This window comes from Drosophila albomicans, unplaced genomic scaffold (assembly GCF_009650485.2).
Source record: "Drosophila albomicans strain 15112-1751.03 unplaced genomic scaffold, ASM965048v2 utg000120l_pilon, whole genome shotgun sequence".
Taxonomy (NCBI): Eukaryota; Metazoa; Arthropoda; class Insecta; order Diptera; family Drosophilidae; genus Drosophila; species Drosophila albomicans.
The window spans coordinates 10697-31104 of NW_026263520.1; the positions used below are offsets into that span (position 1 = coordinate 10697).

The 20408-nt window shown below is 40.1% G+C and overlaps 1 long non-coding RNA gene across 3 annotated transcripts; it reads left to right on the forward strand.

The window, feature by feature from the left end:
* Positions 1-15928: 15928 nt before the first annotated feature.
* Positions 15929-20408, forward strand: LOC127566277 (uncharacterized). 3 transcript variants are annotated; one of them, XR_007955525.1, is made up of 5 exons: positions 15929-16188; positions 19023-19165; positions 19216-19496; positions 19560-19936; positions 19996-20408. It is a non-coding gene; the product is annotated as an uncharacterized LOC127566277 (long non-coding RNA). The 3 variants fall into 3 exon arrangements; XR_007955524.1 differs by having other exon boundaries at positions 19228-19496; positions 19996-20407; XR_007955523.1 differs by having other exon boundaries at positions 19023-19496; positions 19996-20406.

Here is a 20408-nt window from a genome sequence, read left to right on the forward strand (position 1 = left end):
ACGGTTCCAAATCGTCATTTGATGGTTGGAATGACTGCCTGCAAATGAATTGTCTGCATCTGCTGAAATCTCGCAAATATACTGCGCCATTCTTCTTCGACAAATAGTTGTGCAAATAGCAACAACATAGAACAATCACAGAAGCCTTCTCCGGCTTTAATAGTATTTAAAAGTATTCTAAATCTGTTGACCATAATGCCAAATGCATTTTCCACTATACGCCTAGCTCTTGATTCCAATTTTTGATGACTGTACGGCTTCATCAAATTTTGCGACAATGGAAAGGCGTCGTTCCCTACTATGACATATGGCACTATCATATGAAGTATTTGGTATTTGGCGAGGCTTCGGATGAATAGCGATTGGTCATCGTTGCGCCTTTTATATTCCGATTGTGCAAATACACCAGCATCTGATGGCCTGCCATTTGCTCCAACTTCCACACACAATAATTCATATTGTGCGTTTACTATCGCCATCAGGACAATGCTGAACGTTTTTTTATAATTAAAAATACAATGATCCTGATGATTTTGGTCTCTTAATATGCACATGCTTTCGTCAATAGCCCCTATGCAATTTATGAATTTCCATTGTTTCTCGAAATCATCAGACGTTCTTTCTATTCTTCTTAATTTCCTGGTATCTAAATAATATAATATAAAATACGTAATTAATTGTCAATTTTATTTTTAGCCGAAGGTGCCGAAACGAAAACATGATGATCATCGGAGTTCGTACAGAAGGCAATAGGCACTTGGTCAACATCAGCGGAAAGCAACCAAAATGTGAAGCTGACATATATGCCGAAGGATGGGCTGCTATGTTCAAGCAGTTTTCAAAGGCATAGACGAGTTCCTTATGCAAGGCCGTATTGAATTATATGTGAAAAACTATCGATGGCACTATCGGGACTATCGATGGTTGGCCAGTATCGACACGCTCTCGAATAGCTGCGCGCACTCTCGATAGTGGTCAATCGATATCGTCGATAGTGGTCAATATTTTTTCAAATTTCATGGAAGCCCGTATCCTCCGTAGAATCGGAGAGGGTCTTCAACAAAACAGGACAAATAGGCGTACAAAATTATTGGTTGAAATAAATATATAAATAGCAGTTAAGGTAAACCTAAAAAATAAAAAATCATATTATTGAATAGTAATTATTAATTATTTTTAGATAAAGATTGGAAAACTTATTTCATACTCTCATACTTTAAACAAATGTAGAATTTTTTTTCAAAAACTAATTAAATTATTTTCTTTTACTGGCACTATCGAGAACTATCGACGATAGATTTTCCTTACTATCGTTTATGGAAACTATGAATCACTATCGATGGCGAAGACTATCGATAGTTCTCCACCTCTAGTTCCCGAAAAAAAAAATATCCTATCTCTTATAGTCTCTGAGATCCAGTGTTTGTACGTACAGACGGACATGGCTAGATCGTCTCGGCTGTTGACGCTGATAATGAATATATACACTTTATAGGGTCGGAGATGCCTCCTTCTACCTGTTACATACATTTCCTGCCGGCACAAAGTTATAATACCCTTCTACCCTATGGTATGCTCATTTTGAACACTTTTCAAGAAACGTTTTTTTTTAATACTTGGTCCAAAGACCGATATTTGTAATTGTGATATTTATCATTCTGGTATATTTTCTACCACATTTGGTATTATTTATTTTAGAATAGCTCTCCATTCTTGTTGGACTCGTTGCTGCATCTCGCGCTAGCTTGCTGGTACTGATTCGTAGAGTCCCAATCATCTTCTCATTATCGACCACAAATTTTCGATCGGATTGAGATCAGGACTCTGTGCTGGTCAGTCCTTTAACTTAAAATGTTGTTTTGCGATCCATTCCTTGAAGATTTTGGACGTGTGTTTGATCTCTATCTTGTTGAAATGTGATGTCTCTCTCCTTATATGCACATTTGTCAACAAAATCGAAAATATGGGTCTGCAAAATATCTAGAAAGTCTTTCTTTTGCATAGTATCATCTATTTTTCTTAATGGTTCAACGCCTCCACCGAGTAGAACAGCTCCAGACCGTGACATTTCCTCCTCAGTGTTTCGCATTCTCTTGTACATGGCGTCCCTGCAGCGACTCTTCAGGCTTCTTCCAACAATATTGTTTACAATCCGACTGGAATCGACGATTCAATTTTTTTCATCAGACCATTAACGTATTTTCCACCGACCAGTTCCCAAGTTTATCCCAAGCCTGAAGTCTATCACTCCTCATAGAGGCAAGCATCAATATTTTCCTATCGAAGCTATGTGAACTCAATAACCTCCTGTGACCCGGTTCCCAAGCTACAATGTAAAAGCTAAGAATTAAACCTATCCAGACAAAATCACTGTAAGTGAATCAAAAGCTGAAGTCGATCTACATACATTTGGAAGAATCCGCGATCTTCATCTACAGGACACTGCAGACCATTAAGATTGCATTTTGCAAAAGAAACGGCCCAATTATTTGAAGACGAAGAAAAAGTATTTCAAAGCTAAGATTAAAGTGTTGATACTACGCCATATAATGTGTCCGGTAAAGAAATTAAAATTAAACAAAGCTTGCAGTTGACCATGGTTGATGGGAAAAGTTTGTAGTGCCCTAAGTCACACGTCATCTTCTAAGTGCTACATATGTGAGGCGAAGCCGACAGAGATGAACGATTTGGAAAATTGTCTGAAAAAGAAGGTTCATGAAGCACGCTATGAGTTTGGTTTATCTCCATTACGCTTGTTATTCGATTTTTTTTTGATTTGCCGGGCGTGACAAAAATTTGATACAAACATAACAAATGCTGTCGAAAAAAAAATTATAGCTCTATCTCTTAGTCTCTGAGATCCAGTATTTCAAACGGACGGACGGACATGGCGAGATCGTCTCGGCTATTGATGCTTATCAAGAATATATAAACTTTATAGGGTCGGAGATGCCTCCTTCTACCTGTTACATACATTTCCTGCCGGCACAAAGTTATAATACCTTTCTACATATGGGTAGCGGATATAAAAATATGCCACTTAGCGCGCGTGCTTTCGGATGCAACAGCTGACTTTACAGCTGTTATGCTCAAAAGAGCTGTTAGATATACATGTTTTTGGTATGAGCCATAACAGATTGATGTTCTGTTATTGCATTGACATTAACATTTTTCTAATTGGAAATTTTCAAAACGTCTAAATGCCAGCTAAAATGGAAAATGCCCATAGTGCAGTGGCTTTATGTTTTAAGAACATGCAAGATTCCATAAATAATTATTAAGCATACCTTACAAATGTTCTCACAATATATGGTCTCACACCTCTTTACTAGAGACTCTTTATACCCAATACCGTTGGATAGCGGGGGTCTCAGAGTTGAGCACACTTGACGCAGCCTTCTTGTTTTTTATGTTCTTGAATGATCAGCTTAAAAAGTATGCATATTTGTTTCCAATTACAAATTTGTATGGCAATAATTGCATAATAAATTGAACATAAGTAAAAACGTAAACGTGGTTGCATCTGGACGGGTTCTGGACATTATCTCTCGATAGGACATTAATTCGCCGGTTTGACGCGCATAGTTGTTCCACCCATCTGGTGCACATACATATGTATGTATGTATCGGCGTATCAGCGCGAGCTGGCTGAAGCGAGAGATTACCGACGGAAATGGAGTGGAGAAACAAGCAAAATTGTTTTTGTTTCGCATGCAAATCGAAGCCCATATGCACGGTGCTTATGGGCGCATAACCTACTATAAGCACAGGGCGGGCATCTACAAAACAAAAGTGCACTCAGGGTATAGGCGTTGAGCAGTGCTCAATGAGCACCCCTGATATAAGGATACCGATGTATTTACCTGAGTCAACAACATCCCATTGCCTCCATTGTTATTGGTCTCCATTGTTATATCCCCGTTCTCGTTGTCTTCTCGAGAACCCGCATCTAGCCGCATGCGCGGCGGATAACGCTTTAATTTAAATTTTGGGCATTTTTTCCTTTTCAATTGAACTGTAGCACAAAATTTTTTAACGAATATTTTTTGTGAGTTGTCGGTGTGACCACAAGCTCAATTCCAATATACCAATCGACAATTCAAGAAAAAGCTACCTGATCGGCCTATCAAAATTAAAACAATAGCTAAAAACCCTTCACTGATCTAAATATGTTTAGTTTAAAGTTAAGGGGCTGTCCACTCTCAATGCGCATAACTTGCAAACACGCACTCTAAGTTTTTGGTCATTTGACGAAGCAAAACTCCTCAGGGTGCTTGCGGGGTCGGCCCTTTTGCGCTTGGGCAAACCCCCAGCCTTCGAGGAGATTCTGCAATTGTTGCTGGTATTGACACATTGCTGCGAGGACTGCGCAACTTCAATTTTCTCAACCGTCATCACCTCATTAGCGTTGAGCTGTTGCTGTTCTCGTCGATGTTCAACGATATCCTCGTAATTGAGACTGACGAGCTATCAAAGAGTACCATCGATTTGTGACGGTTGGATATGCGTATTAACCTGAAGCAGGCCTCGACAGGCGAGCATGTTGGCGAACATGTTGTGCTCGACGAAAATGTTCTTGTGGATGATAGTGTTAGTCGTCAAATTTAGTGTTCGCCAAAATGCTCGCATGGAATTAAATTATTCTATTTTGTGTATGTTGCAACAACATGCTCGCCAATGGATGGCAACGTTGGCACGATTATCATTTGCGTAATCGTTTAGTAGAGAAAAACTCGTGTTTGCGCAGCGCAAAAATGAGCAACAAATTTTTGCAAGAATTCATATGTTGCCTGGAAAATCAGCCTGCTGTATGGCATGCAAAAATGCGAGGCCTATAAAATTAAAAATTTACGAAATAAGGCACGGGAAGTGCTATTGAAGAAATATAATGAAATCGATGAGGACGCCACAATAGACACAGTGAAAAAAAAAGTTAACTCGTTGCGTGCGTCATATAGACGAGAATTGCAAAAAATAAGAAGTGAAAAAAACTGGAGCTGGAATGGACGATGTGTACCAGCCGAACCTGTGGTACTTCAGCGAACTTTCTTTTCTGCATGACACAGAATCGTCGGTCGATGGAATCACCAGATTTGATGACGCCAGGAAAATGAAACAGTAAGTATTTTAATAAATTACAAGCAAAAGTTTATTGTGCATATTAAGAACATATTTTTATATTAAATTCGGTCATTCTTCCAAGGTACTGCTCCAATTGTGTTAAAATACTCGCAAAATTTATCACGAATTTTTTTACATTTTCTGGGCAATTGCCACCTCTCAACGGTTCCAAATCGTCCATTTGATGGTTGGAATGACTGCCTGCAAATGAATTGTCTGCATCTGCTGAATCTCGCAAATATACTGCGCCATTCTTCTTCGACAAATAGTTGTGCAAATAGCAACAACATAGAACAATCACAGAAGCCTTCTCCGGCTTTAAAGGGATAGCATTTAAAAGTATTCTAAATTTGTTGACCATAATGCCAAATGGCATTTTCCACTATACGCCTATCTCTTGATTCCAATTTTTTGACGACTATACGGCTTCATCAAATTTTGCGACAATGGAAAGGCGTCGTCCCCTACTATGACATATGGCACTTCATATGAAGTATTTGGGTATTTGGCGAGGCTTCGGAATGAATAGCGATTGGTCATCGTTGCGCCTTTTATATTCCGATTGTGCAAATACACCAGCATCTGATGGCCTGCCATTTGCTCCAACTTCCACACAAATAATTTCATATTGTGCGTTTACTATCGCCATCAGGACTGAAAAATTACAAGAGTTTTTTGCAATATTATATTTTCCCGCTTTATTTCGCTAACAAAGACTGGACCTAATTGTTGTTGGTACAACGAAAAACGAAAAGAGTGATGACGCGCGCTGTAGAGTGTTCGATTTCAACTATGTTTATAATTCTATGCTAAGTTACATTAAGCCTAACTTAACTAGAGTGGCGAGCGAGGCGAATTCGCTCAGAGAGCAACAAACGAAAGCTTTATTGCGCTCTCGCTTCGCCTAATTCTAACAATTTCATTTGGTACTTCATGCTCTTAACTAATAATTATCAAATGCGCCAACACCGGCCCCGATGAACGGCTGTGCCTTCATCCGATTGGCAGAGGCGCCAATTTGTGTATTGGCCGTTTAAACAGCCCTCCTGTGCTGGTTCGCACGTCTGCGACGCGCACCGCCCCGTCCGCTCCCGGGTATACCGCCACGATTCGCCCCACCATCCACTGCATCGGCGGCTGATTGTCCTCTGCGACGGCGACGAGCTCTCCGATTCGCAGATTTGGCTTGAACCGGTCCCACTTGGCCGTGCCTGCAGGCCGAGCACATACTCCCGGGACCATCGCTGCCAGAACGCTCGCTTGAGCGACGAGACAGCTCGCCATCGCCTTAAGCAACTCAGACCCTCCTGGTCCGGGGTCCGCGATGCTGCCGGTGCCACCAGTGGTCCGCCCACCAGTAGATGCCCGGGGGTTAGCGCCTCGCCGTCGTTGGGGTCTTGGCTTACGGCTCCTAGCGGGCGGGAGTTGAGCACCGCCCACGACCACTGTCTGCAGCTCCTCGGCCGTGAGCAGGGCGTTGCCCACCGTCCGTAGGAGTAGGTGCTTTGCAGACTTCACACCTGCCTCCCATAGTCCTCCGAAGTGAGGAGCCCTCGGCGGTATGAACGCAAATTCGCATCCGCTTCTTGATGCGAAGTCGCGAACTGCGTTCTCCTCGGCCTCGACTCGCTTCCTTAGCTCCTCCAGATGGCGACTTGCTCCGACGAAGTTCGTTGCGTTGTCGCAATGGACTCGGCTCGGGCATCCTCTTCGACCAACAAACCTTTGGAAAGCCATTAGAAATGCATTAGATGATAGATCGGATACAATTTCTAAGTGAACCGCTTTTGACGCAAAACAGACGAACAAAGCTATGTACGACTTGTACGGCGGCTTTCCGCGAATCCTATATAGGTTGTCTCAACCGGGCCACAAAAATCTACGCCACAAATTGAAAATGGGCGGAGCGCTCGGAGTCGATCAGCAGGCAAATTTCCCATTATTTGCGTAAGCAGCCGAGGTTTGCATTTAAAGCAACGGATGCATGATCGTACTGTCTGACGACAAAGCTCTTGAGCATTGACTAACCAAAGTCGTTCTCTGAGAATGCTCACGAGCGCTCTTGGGCCAGCGTGACAGTTGGTCAAGTGAAGGTACCTCACATAGCTGCGAGCAAATTGTGAGCGCTTCGACAAGAGGAGTGGAAACTTAGCATCATACGAAATAGGAGCATTTACCAGTCGCCCCCCGACTCGCAACAACGAAAACGAACACCAAGATCCTTCATACTCATGTATGAAAGGATTGAGTCGTTGTAGACTCGAGCTCACACGTGTACTCTTACGAACCCTTTCTATATCGTCTCTGAATTCGAAATCCTGCATTACTTCTATTATTTTACTGAATGCTTCTTTCAGTTCTGATGCCGTTGGAACCAGTTCAAATTGAACTGTTTTGTTTTTGCATCTTCGAATGAAGCGGAACACATAAGCGAACACTCTCAACAGACTTGTGTGCGACGAAAAAACTTTCGATCGAGTCCACTAGATCTGACTTTACCACTATAGCTGTCAGTCCAACAGCTGTTTTTTCGATACAATGTCTGCGGGGTTCTGCTTAGTTGGAACATGACGCCATTCCACGCTCTCTGACCACTCTTGAATCTCGGCCACTCGATTCAACACGAATGTCGCGAGAGTGGAAGGATGTGACCGGATCCAATGAAGAGTGACTTCCGAATCTGACCAAAGAACCGTCCGTTCAATTGGAGCTCGGATCAGCCTTCGGATGCGGTGGCAGAGTTCTGCAAGAAGGTGAGCTGCACACAACTCAAGTCTAGGAAGAGTCTTAGTCTTGAGGGGAGCTACTTTTGATTTTGAGGTTAGTAATGATACTTTACAACCTTCTGCAGTTTGCGTACGAACGTAAATACACGCCCCATACGCTCTTATTGAGGCGTCGGCGAAGCCATGTATCTCTATCGGTGACGTAGGCTCTGTGAACAAATATCGTGGCACTTTTATGTTTTGCAATTGTGTCAAATTTGACTTCAATTGCTGCCACGATGTATCCAAACTCAATGGTATGGATTCGTCCCACTCCAACTTTTGAAGCCAGAGCTCTTGAAGCAGTATCTTTGCTTTTATAATTAAGGGACTCAATAGGCCAAGCGGATCGAATAACCGCGATGTCACCGAGAGAATGTTCCGTTTTGTCGCTTTAAGACCCATGAATGAATCGTCGATCCGGAATTGGAACACGTCTTCATTTGGCAACCAATCACACCTAGAGTCTTGGTTGCGTCAGTCTCGGAGATCGTTATCGGCTTTGGTGTACTGTTTGATGCGGAGAACCCAGGAGCATTCGAGAAACCCTTCGCAAGTTCAAAACCTGCTCCTAGCAGTATCTGCGACACTTCAGACTTAATTGTCTTCAGGTCCTCGACGCATGCGGCACCAGTCAACATATCGTCAACGTAGAAGTCTTGCCTGATAACTTCAGCTGCCATGGGGTGCGAGGATTTCGCAATCTCGCTCAGCTGGATCAAACACCGTATGGCCAAGAATGGCGCTGGCGCAGTGCCATATGTTACAGTATTTAATCTGAATAATCTCAACGAGTCTGATGGATCTTTTCTCCACACTATGAGCTGATAGTTTCGATCTGCCTCGTGCACCATAACTTGGCGGTACATCTTTTTGATGTTGGCCGTTAATGCGTATTTATGCAATCGAAAACGAAGCAGAGTCGAAAACAGCTCTTCTTGAATGGTCGGCCCGACCATAAGAATGTCATTCAACGCCTTATGTGTCGAAGTGCGACACGAAGCATCAAATACGACCCTCAGCTTTGTCGAAGTGCTTTGGGGCCGTAATACACATTGGTGCGGAATCACATAGTGTGGTGTACTTGGAAGGATGTGACTCACTTCGGACATGTGGCCCATCTCTACATATTCTTCCATAAATTCCAAGTACATTCGCTTTAACTCGGGATCTCGAGTTAAGCGTTTTTCAAGCGACAAAAACCGCCGTTTAGCAACTTCAAATGAGCACCCAAGCTGGTGCGAATCTGATTTAAACGGCAAACTTACTTCGAAACGACCAGACGGCAATCTTCTCACATTATTAGTGAAATGATCTTCACAACTTTGTTGTTCAGCGGAAAGGACTTTGGAGGGAGAGCGCACATCTTCGACAGTCCAAAACTTCAGCAAGGTCTTGTCAATCGAGCTCAAACTTTCTTCCTGATAGCTCAGATTGACAGTCATCTTCTGGTGAGATTTTTCACCAGGAGTGTACCGCCCCGAGACAATCCACCCAAGGCTTGTCTTTTGGAGGATTGGACACTCTGGACCTTGCTTGATTTGGCCAACGGACAATAGGTCAAAGAATGTTTCAGCGCCGATAAGAAGATCAATTTTCTGCGGTTTAAAGAAATAGGGATCCGCTAGCTGAATATTGTCAGGTATCTTCCAGCCACTGACATTTACAGTGTGATCTGGCTGATAACCTGAGATCGATTTGAGGATCCATAAATCGATCGCGTATTCATTGCAGCCAACTCGCGACTTCACCACAGTGTGTATCTTTTTCTTAACTTGAGAATTGGACTCACCAATGCCAAGCAAGCTGATGCACGAGTCTTCTCTACGCAAATGCAGCCGCTGAGCTAGTTCCTCAGTCACAAAATTAATTTGTGACCCAGAGTCCAGCAAAGCTCGGGCTAAGACGAAATCGCCTGAATTCGTCTTTATTTTGATGACTGCTGTGGCCAGGATCACTTTATCCGACACGGTCGCATGCATCGCATGTGAAGTGGATGGACGATCAGGCTCAACAGCGGAGAGACTCGGGGGTGGTAACGCTCTACTATTTGTAGTCGCAGAATATATGTGCAGCAACGTATGATGTGAACGGCTGCACACACGACACTTTTTTGCCTTACATTTGGCGACAGTGTGACCCTTCCGAAGACAATTTATGCATAATGCAGTTGTTTTCGCGTCGTCGAATCTCTGTTTAACTGCCAAGGCAGCAAACATCGAGCATCTCACGATGGAATGATCTTCGGAATTGCAATATTCGCATATTTGGGCCTTTTGATCAATCTTATCTTTGAGCGTCGTACACGAAAACGAGCTTTTATTAAGCTGTTTAGTGGAAACGGCTTGACTATCGGACTTTGTCGAATTCTCAGCTGACAAGTGCTGATATCGACGATTAAGCACAGTTTCACACTCACTCCATAATGGAATTTTCGTGTAATCTAGCTGCTCATCCACTTCTTCTTTGTCATTGCATCAACTTTGTGCATGACCAGGTGAATAAGGATTGAATTTGCAATCTTCTTATCATCACCTATCGACAACAAAGATCCGTATATCGCAGAGACAGTGTCAATCAAGTTTCGCAACGCTGAAGCGGAGGGCTGCGAAATCTTTGGCAAATTGAAAAAGAGCAGTGATATTTTCATTAAATATCAGACAATCATTGTCATACACTATTTTCAAACTCGCCATTGCTTTCTCATTGTTGTCCTCGGTGACTTGAAACGCTCTCACCGTTCCAAGAGCCTCACCAGAGAGACAAGAAATGAGATGATTGAATTTCTCAATGCGCGGAATTGAATGGTCATTGTCAACAAGAGTCTCAAACAAACTTATGAAATTCTTAAATTCGGAATACTTTCCGCTGAACTTTGGCAATGAGAGTTTAGGCAGACGGGTACGAGGAGCGGCAATCGGCTGAATCGATATATTGGCGGATGAAGTATCGGTCAACGATTTCACCATCGCCTTCAGCCTTGCCTTTGCAGTAATGCAAATCTCTTCTAACTCGCACCGGTAATCGTCATATTCGTCAAATGTCTCAATTCTGCTTTGATATTTGAGAGCATTTTCAATATGCGACGACAACATCTCAAGCCTGCACTCTAGCTCTGTCAAATCTCGACCGATCGTGTCATCGAGAATTTGATTATTAACTCTGCAAATGCTCTTCACGCAAATAGCAAGTTTCTTTTTAGAGCCTTCAAGAGTTTCTTTCGAATTCATCTTTTGTTTAACTTATTAGAGGAGACGACAAAAAAAAAATAAAAATAAAATACAAAATAAAACTTGTTGCTTCAACAACAACAACGAAAAAGAAACTTAAAAAAAAAAAAGAATTATTATTTTTTTTTTGAATTATTATTTTGAACTATTCTTTTATTTTACTTAATTTTTTTTTTATTATTATTATTTTTAAATTGTCCTAAGCTAACCACTAAGCTTTCTCGGACAATAATAGGGGAGTACACAATTCGAGGGAGCACACAAGATATCGCACTGATAATGCTCAACCAACGAATGTAGGGGAGCGAGTTCTAAGCGCTGCAAAGCGCGCGACAACGAAAAGTGCAAGCAACAACACAGACTACAGAGCGCAATGCACTGTGCAGATGCTAGCTTGCTAACGTATGTATGTGTGTATGTGCGCTGTTTCTAAGCGCGCGAAACGAAAACGAAATTGCAAGCAACAACAACACGGAGCCGAAATGCACCGGTGCAGTGTTGGCTTGCGGGTATATATGTATGTATATACGTATGTGCGCTTAGCAACAGCACAACACTTACAGCGGCTACGAATCTGGTGACAAAGGGGGCGACGAAAGCGAAAATTGCAACGAACTAAGAGAAGAAGTTCGATGCAATGGAAATAAGAATTTCCCCTAGTCACTTTCACTTAGAAAACAAAAACAATATTCTGCCTAAGCGGTTCACTTTTTTTTTTTAAATTAAAATATAAAATTTTAAAAACAAATGCTCTACTATTACGTATGTGCCAAGAATTGAAAGCGTCACTAGAATTTTGCAACTTGGCAACCAATTCAGTTTTTCGCTTCCAATTTTTCGCACAGTACCTGGAATTGGCGATCTTTAATGATCCCAGCCACTTTCCTCTGTGTGTTCTGCTTGGTGCAGGGTATCCTCCAGCGATGATGCCGAAAAATCCACCGATGACAAACACAAGGAGATCATAGCACTGGCACAAGACAATTGATTGTTTATATTTTATTATATTTGCGACCGGCGCGAATTTGTTTTGGTTTGTTTTCTGTTTTCTATTTTAAATCAAGCACTCGCGTTCAACAACAATTAGAGTCCACCCGGGGGCGCCATGAAAAATTACAAGAGTTTTTGCAATATTATATTTTCCGCTTTATTCGCGAACAAAGACTGGACCTAATTGTTGTTGGTACAACGAAAAACGAAAAGAGTGATGACGCGCTGTAGAGTGTTCGATTTCAACTAGAGTCCACCCGGGGGCGCCATGAAAAATTACAAGAGTTTTTGCAATATTATATTTTCCGCTTTATTCGCGAACAAAGACTGGACCTAATTGTTGTTGGTACAACGAAAAACGAAAAGAGTGATGACGCGCTGTAGAGTGTTCGATTTCAACTATGTTTATAATTCTATGCTAAGTTACATTAAGCCTAACTTAACTAGAGTGGCGAAGCGAGGCGAATTCGCTCAGAGAGCAACAAACGAAAGCTTTATTGCGCTCTCGCTTCGCCCTAATTCTAACAATTTCATTTGGTACTTCATGCTCTTAACTAATAATTATCAAATGCGCCAACAAGGACAATGCTGAACGTTTTTTTATAATTAAAATACAATGATCTCAGAGACTATAAGAGATAGGACTATAATTTTTTTTCGGGAACTAGAGGTTGAGAACTATCGAGTATCGACGATAGTAAGGAAAATCTATCGTCGATAGTGCAGTAAAAGAAAATAATTTAATTAGTTTTTAAAAAAATTCTACATTTGTTTAAAGTACGAGAGTATGAAATAAGTTTTCCAATCTTTATCTAAAAATAATAAATAATTACTATTCAAATAATATGATTTTTTATTTTTTAGGTTTACCTTAACTGCTATTTATATATTTACTTCAACCAATAATTTTGTACGCCTATTTGAAATGATTTGTCCTGTTTTGTTGAAGACCCTCTCCGACTCTACGGAGGATGCGGGTATACTATGAAATTTGAAAAAATATCGACCACTATCGACGATATCGATTGACCACTATCGAGAGTGCGCGCAGCTATCGAGAGCGTGTCGATAGTGGCCAACCATCGATAGTCCCGATAGTGCCATCGATAGTTTTTCACCTCTAATTCATACGGCCTTGCATAAGGAACTCGTCTATGCCTTTGAAAACTGCTTGAACATAGCAGCCCATCCTTCGGCATATATGTCAGCTTCACATTTTGGTTGCTTTCCGCTGATGTTGACCAAGTGCCTATTGCCTTCTGTACGAACTCCGATTATTCATCATGTTTTCGTTTCGGCACCTTCGGCTAAAAAATAAAATTGACAATTAATTACGTATTTTATATTATATTATTTTAGATACCAGGAAATTAAGAAGAATAGAAAGAAACGGCTGATGATTTCGAGAAACAATGGAAATTCATAAATTGAATAGGGGCTATTGACGGAAAGCATGTGCATATTAAGAGACCAAAATCATCAGGATCATTGTATTTTAATTATAAAAAAACGTTCAGCATTGTCCTGATGGCGATAGTAAACGCACAATATGAATTTATTTGTGTGTAAGTTGGAGCAAATGGCAGGCCATCAGATGCTGGTGTATTTGCACATTCGGAATATAAAAGGCGCAACGATGACCAATCGCTATTCATTCCGAAGCCTCGCCAAATACCAAATACTTCATATGAAGTGCCATATGTCATAGTAGGGGACGACGCCTTTCCATTGTCGCAAAATTTGATGAAGCCGTACAGTCGTCAAAAATGGAATCAAGAGCTAGGCGTATAGTGGAAAATGCATTTGGCATTATGGTCAACAGATTTAGAATACTTTTAAATACTATTAAAGCCGGAGAAGGCTTCTGTGATTGTTCTATGTTGTTGCTATTTGCACAACTATTTGTCGAAGAAGAATGGCGCAGTATATTTGCGAGATTCAGCAGATGCAGACAATTCATTTGCAGGCAGTCATTCCAACCATCAAATGGACGATTTGGAACCGTTGAGAGGTGGCAATTGCCCAGAAAATGTAAAAAAATTGGAGCAGTACCTTGGAAGAATGACCGAATTTAATATAAAAATATGTTCTTAATATGCACAATAAACTTTTGCTTGTAATTTTATTAAAATACTTACTGTTTCATTTTCCTGGCGTCATCAAAAACTGGTGATTCCATCGACCGACGATTCTGTGTCATGCAGAAAAGAAAGTTCGCTGAAGTACCACAGGTTCGGCTGGTACACATCTGGAATGGACGATGTGCCAGATTTTTCACTTCTTATTTTTTGCAATTCTCGTCTATAGTTAACTTTTTTTTTCACTGTGTCTATTGTGGCGTCCTCATCGATTTCTTTTATATTTCTTCAATAGCACTTCCCGTGCCTTATTTCGTAAATTTTTATTTTTATAGGCCTCGAATTTTGCATGCCATACAGCAGACTGATTTTCCAGGCAAAATATGAATTCTTGCAAAAAATTTGTTGCACATTTTGCGCTGCGCAAACACGAGTTCTCTCTACTAAACGATTACGCAAATGATAATCGTGCCAACGTTGCCATCCATTGGCGAGCATGTTGTTGCCAACATAGACAAAATAGAATAATTTTATTTCCATGCGAGCATTTTGGCGAACACGAAATTTGACGACGAACACTATCATCCACAAGAACATTTTCGTCGAGCACAACATGTTCGCCAACATGCTCGCCTGTGGATGGCCTGCTTCAGGTAAATACGCATATCCAACCGTCACAAATCGATGGTGCCGACGGCGAGTTAGCCGCTAGTCGATAAGTGTGTACTCTTTGATGGCGTCAGTCTCAATTACGAGGATATCGTTGAACATCGACGAGAACAGCAACAGCTCAACGCTAATGACGGCTGAGAAAATTGAAGTTGCGCAGTCCTCGCAGCAATGTGTCAATACCAGCAACAATTGCAGAATCTCCTCGAAGGCTGGGGGTTTGCCCAAGCGCAAAAGGGGCCGACCCCGCAAGCACCCTGAGGAGTTTTGCTTCGTCAGATGACCAAAAAACTCAGAGTGCGTGTTGCAAGTTGTGCGCATTGAGAGTAGGGTTGTCGAAAATTTTAAAAAAATATCGTATCGATGATATTGTTTTTATCAAATAATATGATAATAATATTTCTAAATATCACCGAAAAATATTGATATATTTGATTTTTTTTAATAAAAATGTTTTTTCCTGGATAATGAAAAGAAAATAAGTTTTATAAACTTACATTTTTTAATTATATTTTTAATCAATATATATATATATACATGTCTTATATCTTATATGTATCTAAATGTAACATCAAGCCCAATTGGCAGAATTTAAAGATTTTAAAAACACTCTTACTTTACGTGTATGTCCGTCAAAAATTGCAAAAATTTCGCTATGCTTATTGCGCAAGTGCGACGACAGATTCGATGAATTACCGCTGGTTTTTAATTGTTTTCTCTCACAATGAATGTACTTCGCGGTGCCGCCTGTTATGTTTGTGTAATTTGATTTAACATTCATTTTTCCCTTTATTCATCTGTCAAATTTCAAATTTAATTTAAGTTTAAATTGAAAGTTTCAATCGACGCTTTGAATTTAGAGGAAAAAAGGAAAAAATATCAAAAAAAATATCGTGTTTTCGATATTTGGGCAAAAAAAATAACGATATAAAATATATCATTTTTAGAAAAAATATCGATGTATTGATATTTTGATATATTATCAACAACCCTAATTGAGAGTGGACAGCCCCTTAACTTTAAACTAAACATATTTAGATCAGTGAAGGGTTTTTAGCTATTGTTTTATTTTTGATAGGCCGATCAGGGTAGCTTTTCTTGAATTGTCGATTGGTATATTGGAATTGAGCTTGTGGTCACACCGACAACTCACAAAAAATATTCGTTAAAAATTTTGTGCTACAGTTCAATTGAAAAGAAAACATGCCAAAATTTAAATAAAGGCGTTATCCGCCGCGCAGGCGGCTTGATGCGGATTCTCGAGAAGACAACGAGAACAGGGATATAACAATGGAGACCAATAACAATGGAGGAAATGGGATGTTGTTGACACAGGTAAATACATCGGTATCCTTACATCAGGGTGCTCATTGAGCACTGCTCAACGCCTATACCCTGAGTGCACTTTTGTTTTTGTAGATGCCCGCCCTGTGCTTATAGGTAGTGCGCCCATAAGCACCGTGCATATGGGCTTCGATTTGCATGCGAAACAAAAACAATTTTGCTTGTTTCTCCACTCCATTTCCGTCGGTAATCTCTCGCTTCAGCCAGCTCGCGCTTGATACGCCGATACATACATATGTATGTGCACCAGATGGGTGGAACACTATGCGCGTCACACCGGCGAATTAATGTCCTATCGAGAGCTCCCGTCCAGAACCACGTTTACGTTTTTAATTTATGTAAACAATTATGCAATTATGCCATACAAATTTGTAATTGGAGAACGAAATATTGCATACTTTTAAGCTGATCATTCAAGAACACAAAAAACAAGAAGGCTGCAGTCAAGTGTGCTCAACTCTGAGACCCCCCGCTATCCAACGGTATTGGGTATAAAGAGTCTCTAGTAAAGAGGTGTGAGACCATATATTGTGAGAACATTTGTAAGGTATGCTTAATAATTATTTTATGGAATCTTGCATGTTCTTAAAACATAAAGCCACTGCACTATGGGGCATTTTCATTTTAGCTGGCATTTAGGCGTTTTTGAAAAATGTTCCAATTAGAAAAATGTTAATGTCAATGCATTAACAGAACATCAAACTGTTATGGCTCATACCAAAAACATGTATATCTAACAGCTCTTTTTTGAGCATAACAGCTGTAAAGTCAGCTGTTGCATCCGAAAGCACGCGCGCTAAGTTGGCATATTTTTATATCCGCTACCCATATGGTAGAAGGGTATTATAACTTTGTGCCGGCAGGAAATGTATGTAACAGGTAGAAGGAGGCATCTCCGACCCTATAAAGTTTATATATTCTTGATAAGCATCAATAGCCGAGACGATCTCGCCATGTCCGTCCGTCCGTTTGAAATACTGGATCTCAGAGACTATAAGAGATAGAGCTATAATTATTTTTTTTTGACAGCATTTGTTATGTTTGTATCAAATTTTTGTCACGCCCGGCAAATCAAAAAAAAAATCGAATAACAAGCGTAATGGAGATAAACCAAACTCATAGCGTGCTTCATGAACCTTCTTTTTCAGACAATTTTCCAAATCGTTCATCTCTGTCGGCTTCGCCTCACACACGTATGTAGCACTTAGAAGATGACGTGTGACTTAGGGCACTACAACTTTTCCCATCAACCATGGTCAACTGCAAGCTTTGTTTAATTTCTTTACCGGACACATTACATGGCGTGGTATCCAACACTTCAATCTTAGCTTTGAAATACTTTTCTTCGTCTTCAAATAATTGAGCCGTTTCTTTTGCAAATTGCAATCTTAATGGTCTGCAGTGTCCTGTAGATGAAGATCGCGGATTCTTCCAAATGTATGTAGATCGACTTCAGCTTTTGATTCACTTACAGTGATTTTGTCTGGATAGGTTAATTTCTTAGCTTTTAACAGTTGTTTGTAGCTTGGGAAAAGGTCACAGGAGGTTATTGAGTTCACATATATCTTCGAATAGGAAAATATTGATGCTTGCCTCTATGAGGAGTGATAGGACTTCAGGCTTGGGATAAAACTTGGGAACTGGACGAGTGGAAAATAGTTATGTGGTTTGATGAAAAGAAATTGAATCGATTCCAGTCGGATTGTAAACAATATTGTTGGAAGAAGCCTGAAGAGTCTCTGCAGGGACGCCACGTACAAGAAAATGCGAAACACTGAGGAGGAAATGTCACGGTCTGGAGCTGTTCTACTCGGTGGAGCGTTGAACCAATTAAGAAAATAGATGATACTATGCAAAAGGAAGACTTTCTAGATATTTTGCAGACCCACATTTTCGATTTTGTTGACAAATGTGCATATAAGGAGAGAGACATCACATTTCAACAAGATAGAGATCCAAAACACACGTCCAAAATCTTCAAGGAATGGATCGCAAAACAACATTTTAAGTTAAAGGAGTGGCCAGCACAGAGTCCTGATCTCAATCCGATCGAAAATTTGTGGTCGATAATGAGAAGATGATTGGGACTCTACGAATCAGTACCAGCAAGCTAGCGCGAGATGCAGCAACGAGTCCAACAAGAATGGAGAGCTATTCTAAAATAAATAATACCAAATGTGGTAGAAAATATACCAGAATGAATAAATATCACAATTACAAATATCGGTCTTTGGACCAAGTATTAAAAAAAAACGTTTCTTGAAAAGTGTTCAAAATGAGCATAACTGAGTACATGCGAGTTTTTTTGTTTTTTATTTCTTAAATAAACCAATTAAATTTTTTTAGTATATTTTGTATAAGATTTTGTTAATAAATATTCAAAGAATAAATACAAAAAATTTGGACTCATTTACTTTAGTTCAGTTCAGTTCAGTTCAGTTTTTTATGCGAACCCAGTCAGTAGTTGCAAACATGTACTCAGACTTGCACGCCACTGTAAATATTAAAAAATTAATATTATTAATTAAAGGCCCCTGTTGCCGCATTTTGATTAATATTAGTTAAGAGCATGAAGTACCAAATGAAGTTGTTAGAATTAGGGCGAAGCGAGAGCGCAATAAAGCTCTCGTTTGTTGCTGTCTGAGCGAATTCGCCTCGCTTCGCCGCGCTAGTTAAGTTAGGCTTAATGTAACTTAGCATAGAAGTATAAAGACAGTTGAAATCAAGAACTTATCAGCGCGTCATCATTCTCTCCGTTTTCGTTTTCGTCGTATTACAACAAACAAGCGGAACTAATAATCATAAAAACTCTTGTGATTTTTCAGCCCCCCTTAAGTTCCAAGGGTTTGTGATACTAGATGGTTATCCATTGAAATGGCAGTAACTCGAATTTTAGACCAATGGCATGAACTGAAAACTCACTTTGGAATTGCTGCTATGAGTGAAAATGCAAAACCGCAAAAATCCTGTACGAATCTTTCTGCGAAAAAAAACTATTTGAACTTGGTATTTTTAAAGCCTATATTGCAGGACATGCAAAAAATCAACTTGTGCTTCCAAAGTAATTCGGCTAATGCGACGATGCTTTTGAGTGATCTTTTACTCGCTATCAGATCATTACGACAGAAAATAATTCCTCCTGATATTGATGTTGATGTTATTAACGATGATAACTTCAAAAAGCTCGTCAAAAGCGATTTAGGCCTCGGTTACGACATGGAAAAAGAAGTCAAATCAATTAAATAAGAAAGTGATGTTCCGGTTTTGTAGTAGAGCTGACCAAAACAGTTGAAGCTAAGGTAAATATTATCTTTATTTTCATTTATATTTTATAGTAGATAATTTTTTTTTTTTAATTTCAGGCTTCCGGACAATTTTAACATATTAAAAACAGATTGATGCATTCCCTGTTGAAAATCAAAAAGAAACAAATCTCTCCAATCCTTGAGTATTTTGGTACTCCTAATATAGATAAAATTGAACGATTGTGCAAACGACATAACCCTGGTAGAGTGGGAAAATGTCGATGATACAGTTAAGTTCTGGGCTGAAGTTCTTAAATATCGGGATTCTGGCGGAAACTGCCGTTTTTCAGGAATTGGTTTTAGTTGCTCTGCAAATGCAGTCCCTGCCTTGGTCGAATGCCGACGTCGAGCGGGTAAAGCCAAGTAAATTTAATAAAAACGAAAATTCGAAATAGTATGAGCTTTGAAACGTTAAACGCTATACTGAGTATAAGGTCCATATTTTAATTTATTTGTATTTTCAAATTATAAATTAATTTACTTAAAATCTTAGGTACGGGCTGCGTCGACGCAATATGTGCTGTTTTAACTACAATGTACCACCCAGCTGCCTATCTACAATTGAAGAAAAGAAATTTTAACCAACTGATGATGATGATAATATAGATCTTAATAGATCTTAATTTTGTACATTAGTGTTCCTTCTACCCTATGGGTAGGCGGGTATTATAACTTTGTGTCGTCAGGAAATGTATGTAACAGGTAGAAGGAGGCATCTCCGACCCTAAAGTATATATATTCTTGATCAGCGTCAACAGCCGAGACGATATAGCCATGTCCGTCTGTCCGTCTCTGTGTCTGTGTGTCTGTCCGTCTGTCCGTATGAACACCTAGATCTCAGAGACTATAAGAGATAGAGCTCTAATTTTTTTTTCGACAGCATTTGTTATGTTTGCACGCAGATCA